Below are 7,847 nucleotides of genomic sequence, written 5' to 3'. Positions count from 1 at the left end.
ATAAAATAGACGATATTAAAAATAAAAATCGAAACTAAAAAAACGATTTTAGAAAAAAATTGTCATCGTTAGAAATTCAATAGTACTTCCAGGCGAAGAAATTGATGTGAAGAATAAAGTCCGTGGCCTCCTGTCCTGACTTATTTTTGGGAGGGCATCAAAATTCTACGCTAATGCAATGGCGTTACCGAGGTTATTATTGCCACACAACATTATCTTTCTAATTGGCGAAATGAAATCAGAAAATTCCTGGGATTTCTAGTAAGAAAATAAAACAGCTCTCCCAATAATGACGCTAATTTGACATCTAACGAATACTGCTGACCAATGGTTTCGTAGAACTAAGGCGTTTGAATACATCCTGCATGTGCCAACGCATACATTTTTTATTTTTCACTGCGAAAACCGATCACTCCTGACATCACATTGACCATCACGTTGAAAAGCTTCGTTTTCTTGTATTGAAGACACGAAAACTTCCGGAGCGTGATTCACTGCGCAAATCAAATCTGCGCAATCTTGTCTGCGTACGGTGAAGTAATATAAATAGGAGATAGGTTGACAGAAAAATCATACTCCAGCTGCATAAGCCTGGCGATTTTGAAGGGGGACGGACGGACGGACGAAAAATCATACTCGGTCTTGGCGCCGTTCATTCTCACACTGACGTAAGTCATTAAATTCACTCACATAAAGTTATATTGAATACTTTTGTCTAACTTTCCTTGTAAAAATATTCTTAAAGGTTCACACAATTTCCTAAGATTAACTGAATGATTTAATGATAAAGTTTGTTATAAGTAAATAGAAAAAAATTTCGTTACAGAATTTACTTCGCGTGAGAATGAGAGTTATCGTAAGCCTGATTTTCCTTATGGGAGTGCTGTCTCTGACATCAACCTTCGACCCGCAAGAATGTTATCATGACCCTTGGTTGCATCCGACGGAAGGTGAGCCAGTTGCCTTCATGTAATAATAATATAATTGATTGAGCGATCACTCTCTTGGTTTTTGTTCTGGCGCCGGTGATCCACAGTGTCAAACCGGTATTTTACCGTAACCTGTGCGCTAGGGCGGATCGCAAAAATCGATTTTTTTCAAATCCATCTGGCCCAATGAAAAAAAGTTGTGAGACCGATCAAAAATAAGGCCTGAAAAATTTGAGACCTCTACTTGAACCCCTGACCCTCGCTCAAATGCAATTTAGGGGGGGAAGGTCGAAATTCGAAAAATATAAAATTTTATGGTCATTCCCTATAAATTTTGCCGAGTCACTACTCTTTCAGTACAAAAATTTCGTGCATTTTGACGTATCTGCCATCGTTTAGCCACAAAATGCCTAATTTGAGTCCGCGCCCGCGAAGAAAATATTACCACGCCCGCGCAGCGTCGCGGATACAAGAGCTGCTAGCCGATCCCGTCCCCTCCCCGCTCGGTTCTCACCCTCCCATGCCTCGAATGCAGCAAAATTCATCTCGCGTGTGCTGCTAGGAGGGCGTTTATCTTTGATAATATAATTCGGAAGATGGTAGAAGGTAAAAAAACGGTGCGTAGTGAGACGACTTGTCCCTTATTTGGCGCCTCGTCGGCGTTAAACAAATCGATGTTACCAACTTTTAGAGAAGTGATGAAATATTTTTAGCTACTACGCACCGTTTTCTTCTACCATCTTCCGAATTATATTATCAAAAATAAACGCCCTCCTAGCAGCACACGCGAGATGAATTTTGCTGCATTCGAGGCATGGGAGGGGGAGAACCGAGCGGGGAGGGGACGGGATCGGCTAGCAGCTCTTGTATCCGCGACGCTGCGCGGGCGTGGTAATATTTTCTTCGCGGGCGCGGACTCAAATTAGGCATTTTGTGGCTAAACGATGGCAGATACGTCAAAATGCACGAAATTTTTGTATTGAAAGAGTAGTAACTCGGCAAAATTTATAGGGAATGACCATAAAATTTTATATTTTTCGAATTTCGACCTTCCCCCCCTAAATTGCATTTGAGCGAGGGTCAGGGGTTCACGTAGAGGTCTCAAAATTTTCAGGCCTTATTTTTGATCGGTCCCACAACTTTTTTTCATTGGGCCAGATGGATTTGAAAAAAATCGATTTTTGCGATCCCTACTGTGCGCGGTCGGTGAGTGTGCAACCTCCAATGCACTCCCATTGTTCATTATTGGCCGATATTTAATTATAATCGACCGTCCAAAATCGGCGTGTGAGCAAGGTTCCTCACGGGCCTCGCCGACCACCAACCGCCACCGATAAAAAAGCCCGTTAGTAGCCCGCTATTGACATCGTGGATCACTGGCGCCGGCACAACAACCAAGCAAGTGATCGTTTGACCGGTTAAAATCCGGGGTTTATGCAAGGAGCGCATCACCGGTAGAAAATTGGGCATCCATATTCCAATATAGTGATGGCATAAACGACTTTTTGTGGAACTGCCTCACCGCTCACAGCATAGCACACTCCAGAGAGCCGCTCGCACAGTGTGACTCAGCAAAGCGTTTCTGGGTTGAGGGGAGGGGGAAGAGGGGAGTGGAAGAAAGGGGAAGAGGGAAATGTAGTGAGGGGGTATTTCTGAACGAAAATTTAAAATGCTACATTTCCTATATCAGAATTTGAAAAATTGATTTCAAATCGTTCACATATTCTGTAGTCACAATGTTTAACAGGTGGCATAACTTAGGAACCATTTCTGCCGATATCTTTCATGGAAGACAGAAAATGTATTCCATCTCCTGTGCTTAGAGATGATAACAACTTAAAAATCCTGTTGTAACAAAATATTCTCTCCAAAACTACATGATCATGTTCATAATTAATGATCATGTATGTTACCGGCCATCCAAAATCGATGTGTTTGCAAGGGGGCCTAACGCTGAGGGAAATCCGAGCCTGCGTGTCCATTATTGTTCGGAATTGCAAATGGATTACATAAGAGAAAGAACTACAAATACCTGCTATGGGGTAAGAAGTACCTCGGCAAGCTCTGTGCCGGCCGCTGAGAGTATGCCTTAAAATCAGTTTCCCTCATGCGAGAGCATAACATTTGGTGTAATCACGACGGATCACGGAATATTCAAACACATTGCCATGCCTTCCTTTACCACGTTCAGGACCATGGGCATACTTAGGGGGAGGCGGCAGGAGGGGTTAGCTGTTCCCCCAGAAGCAAAAGTAAATTTAGTTCAAAGCGAAAGTTTTGAAAAAAATTCTTTAAATCCATCAAAGGTGATTTTCGTATAAAGCATGTAGTTAAAACAAAAAATATCTTATTTTTGAGCAAATAATTTAAAATACGTTATGAAAGCGCTGTTATAATTTTCTTGAAATTGTGGTATCCATAACCTTTTCTGAGTTACAACTTGAACGACCACGGCTTGCCCCCTTCTATAGTTTGGAACATAAGTAAGCCCTTGTGTAGGACAGATAGAGCCAGCCGTCAACTTAATTCGTGCTGATCTGATGTGAGAACATTGCCTATGATACGTTCTGTTTAGATACTCTATTTGAATTTTGCCTCTTCCTCTTTTTTTCATGCGTAACAGTTCCTTTTGACTCGAGCACCGTTGTTAAGAGTTAATCTCTTATGCTGTCAGTTACTGGTTTCCTACAGAAATAAATAATTGCTTTTTATCACTTTTTAAATACATGCTAAAAACTGATTCAAAGATTGCTGCACCATATGAATCATGGTAAATAAACAATTTATCAATCGTGATGATAGAACAGCACATAAAATTTTGTAATTTTACACACTTCAATCAAGCTTTAACCGACCCTGGACTTCAACACGTAACCGTATTTGCTTTGTATAAAGAAAAGGAAAAGTTATACGCTATGTTTAAAGTATTTCTTTAGAATAATCAATTGATCAAAATGGAAATGCACACTTATGTAATACTTAAGCAGTGATTTTCAATGAACTAAATTTATTATGAATTAATAAACAACATATTTATTATATGTATGCAGATTTTACACTATATAAAGAGTAGGTGTTCCGTGCAATGTTGAAAAATTGCTTTGGGCATAAAACCTACCGAATTCTTTACTCTAACACTACCCTTTTCTTAACTAAGAGTAAGACCTTCATGTCTTAAGTAAGCAAAGCTTTGACACCCTCCTCCTTACCTGGCAGGAAAAGTATGCAAACCAAAGAGGTTGGAATTTACTCGCAAAATTTTAATTATTATATTTTTATAATAATAATTAATTGGTTATTCCAACCTCCTTGATGCGAACTCGTTACTCCGCACCCCACTTACTCCATCACCAAGGAGCACTTGCGTGGCACTTGAACGTCCCCAAAGTAATAATAATAATAATAATTTTATTCGCCAGCAGACACAATACACTGATATGAACAGGGCATGTATATAAGGCACGTCAAAAAAGCTTAAAGTACAAACTCTATCACCCAAACTCACAGAGGTTCATCTCAATTTCTTACAAAACACAGATATTCATCTATACTATAAAAACATTGATCAATGAAAAATGAAAAGACTGCCATTTTAAATTGAGGCAGTCTCCTTTCATTCTTAATAATCAAGGGTAAGTTACTGAAGGGGTTTATGGGTACTCTGGTAATAACCTCACTTCAATGAAGTAAACGAAAGTAAATTCGACCACGTTTATAGCGATGGTAAGCGATACACTTGCTCGCGCGATAGTCCTTCTCGGTTGCCGTTTCGTCAGCGTCTCCGTCTTGTTCCTGGCGCTAGGTTCCGCATACCCTGGCGGCGGCATCAGGGACCTCAGGGCAACGACCTCGGCTAGGTGGCTGGCCTTGGTGACGGCGCTTGAAATTAAGAGCTCCGCCACAGTTATTATAGACTTTTTGTACATATTGCCCTAGGCCCTTTAGTGTCAAAGATAAGTTAGATGGTTGGACATGCACATCATTATATCTCCTAGTTTTGTGCGAGTGATATTATTAGTCAAATTTGTAAATAAACTATTTTTATCATTGTTTTCTTTGACTAATTCGATGAATTCCTGCTTCTTTTAGATGGAGAAGCCTGTGTTCTGAATGCTGGGTGTCCGGATGAGGCCAAATGCAACTCTTTTTGTCTGACTTTGACACCTCATGGAGGTTTCTGCGGTCCTTCAAGTAAATATGAATGTACTTGCCGTTTATGGGGCCTCCCGCACGAAATACCAGGTAAACATGAATGAAGAATGAATTCCAAAGTATGGCCAAAACTACCGGAGGATCCTGAATGATTCAAGCAATCAATTGTAAATTTCTTATGATGATAAAAAATCATGTTTTATGAAACTGTTACACCTTCATTGGTCCCATTAAAAATTTAAAAAAAACATAAATGAAGCTAATACTTTATGTAAATACACCACAAATGCCTGTACTATTGACCAATGTCTAAGTAATTAATTAATGTAAATTAAAAAAAGTGTCTTAGGTTCACTGCGAATTTATTCCGCCCATTTGTTTTTCCTGCCACTGCAAAGAAAATGAAGCTCTAGTATCCAATTTATTTGGTTGCTACTACAGACTGCGAGAATCAGCATCCATTCATTTATTTCAATGCTTTTCGTAGAGTGTAATCAATTATGAACATTTTGGTACCGAGAGAATCCAAAGTAACAGAAAAAAGAATATAAAGATTGCAGCTTCTCTCTCAGTTTGCATTGACTTTGGTGAATTGGATAGGATGCATATCGCAAATGAGAAAGTCTATGAATGCTCAAAGGATAAAATAAAACCATAATAATTTGTCAATAATCTATTATTATATTATCATTTTGCGATTCTTATCCTTAACACTCAAAATCAGTGGTAACCAAGAGGTACATTTTGGAAATGTTCTAGTACCAGTGTCAGAAATGCTGAGTCCGGAGTAAGAAATAAAAAGAGTCAACACTCTGAAATGAAACAGTTCAGCCACGGTTGAACAACCCATCGCAAGCCAGGGATAAATAATGTCTCCTTATTTTTGTTTTTTGCTTTTACACAGTGGAGAATAACTGCCCCGAAATTTGATGAACATGGATATTGCACGGATGTCATATGTTAACACTGAAAACGTTGTATGGATGTTTTCAGGATATTGATTACTTCTTGGGCTGTATATATGTATTCCTAAGGAGGTGGGTGAGTAGAGGGGGCAGGAGTGTGGGGATCACCAAGAGAGTCACTTTTTGGGGCACTTTTTTTTCTCTCTCGGTGGTCGTGGGGTAGTGCGCCCAAGAAACAATTGGCATGGGAGGGTCAAAGGAGCATGTCAGAATTCCAGGAAATGCTCCTTGGATACATGCACGAGAGGGGATCCAAGGGTAGGTTAGCCTAGAGCGGGAAAAATGCCATCACGTTTCTTTTTCCTCCTCATGATCACTCTGCTCCAGGGCCAAATTAAGGATGTGGGTGGCCTGGGGCCCATACTGGTGGGACACCCGCTGTTTCAAGGTGTTGCAATTGTAACAATTTTTTCGATTTACCTCTATATTTGCGGAAGGCTCATGTTTTGCGGCTGACCCTAAAAAAATGGATGATATTACGCTTTTTCACCATTTTTTTTTATTGCTGATTATGATTTCCTTTTTTCAACTCGCCACCCCCCTCGGCTGGGGCTCATGATGGTGCCCTCCTTACTGGGGGATTCCAGTGATCCTCCTTCGAAAAATTTTAGAAAATTTCATGCCTGGAAATGGATTTTGAGGTTATTCTGGCTCTTAAAAGCTAAATAAAGATAACAAAAAGTGAGGATTTCACAGCTCATAACATTTTATAATGCATTTATGATTCTATTATCTATTTAATGAATTTGTTCCCTGAAACTGCCTGAAATATAAAAATCCTCTAAAATAACCTTTTTAAATAATCCTTTCAAAAAAGTATCAGGTTCTCTTCAATCTTCTGACACCTTTATTTTATTTATTTTTTATAAAATCTGTTCACGCTGTTGTAAATAAGGCAACTAATGAAAACGTGGAAATAAATAATTGCAAACAAAACCTTGATTCGAGTAATCTGAGTACTTATTAATTTTTAATTGCACATTTCATATACGCTTCAGGATAGACGGAGAGAAGGGAAGATAGAGAAGGGAATCTTCAGCAGATCTCCAGAGGATGAACAGCAAGTCGTTCTCGAAACGTCAGGAGACATGGAGAACATGAACCGGTGGAAAACCCAAGAAACTTTTCAGCATCAGTGGTTGCTGTATGCTGCAGTATGGTTTGCTGTTGTGTAATATCTCCTGAAGGGTCTTTCTCACGATGAGAAGTTTTCTCTGAACGATTTCTTAAACCAAAACTCTAATGTCAGCATCTCATGAAAATACAGCAGCAATTTATGCGTTTTTTTAATATTTTAAATTATTGAGAGAATATGCATCTGAATGAATAGTATGTTATTTTTGACATCAATTATCGTTTCCTTCCATCTGCCTTATTCTTTGGATGAATTGCGATTTTGGGTCTGAGTGAAAAACCCCATTATCCACGGTGAAGAAAAATTGTGTTGAGGAATTTTTTATCCTGGATAGCTGATGCCAGTAGGAAGAAAATTACAAGTGATGTTTCGGTCAAAAATGCACCACTCATAAACTACAGAAACTTTTAGCTAAGTGCTAGGATTGGCCTAGTTTGCCCTGTTGCCGTTTGCCTGGAATATTTCGTGATCTCCGGCAAGCAAAGCATTCAAAGTTATGATTTATCCAGAGCATCCGGCACCAGATCACACTCGTGGCTGGTGGGCACCGTGAGCCGTCAAAGAGTTAATTTCACTCCGCACCGCCGAGGCACAGCACATAGGTAGTTCACGAAGCATTTGCATATGTAAAAGAGAACATTGTTTGCTACTGATATAGAGAATCCC

General features: G+C 39.5%; 1 long non-coding RNA gene across 2 annotated transcripts; it reads left to right on the top strand.

Annotated features, from left to right (window-relative positions):
- The first annotated feature begins 580 nt into the window (after window positions 1-580).
- On the top strand, window positions 581-7,378 carry LOC124174038. 2 transcript variants are annotated; one of them, XR_006868844.1, is made up of 4 exons: window positions 581-668; window positions 827-950; window positions 5,019-5,171; window positions 7,045-7,378. It is a non-coding gene; the product is annotated as an uncharacterized LOC124174038 (long non-coding RNA). The 2 variants fall into 2 exon arrangements; XR_006868843.1 differs by lacking the exon at window positions 7,045-7,378 and having other exon boundaries at window positions 5,019-5,381.
- The last annotated feature ends 469 nt before the right edge of the window (window positions 7,379-7,847 follow it).

Source organism: Ischnura elegans, chromosome 2, assembly GCF_921293095.1.
Source record: "Ischnura elegans chromosome 2, ioIscEleg1.1, whole genome shotgun sequence".
NCBI lineage: Eukaryota > Metazoa > Arthropoda > Insecta > Odonata > Coenagrionidae > Ischnura > Ischnura elegans.
This window is presented reverse-complemented; position numbering and strand designations above follow the sequence as displayed.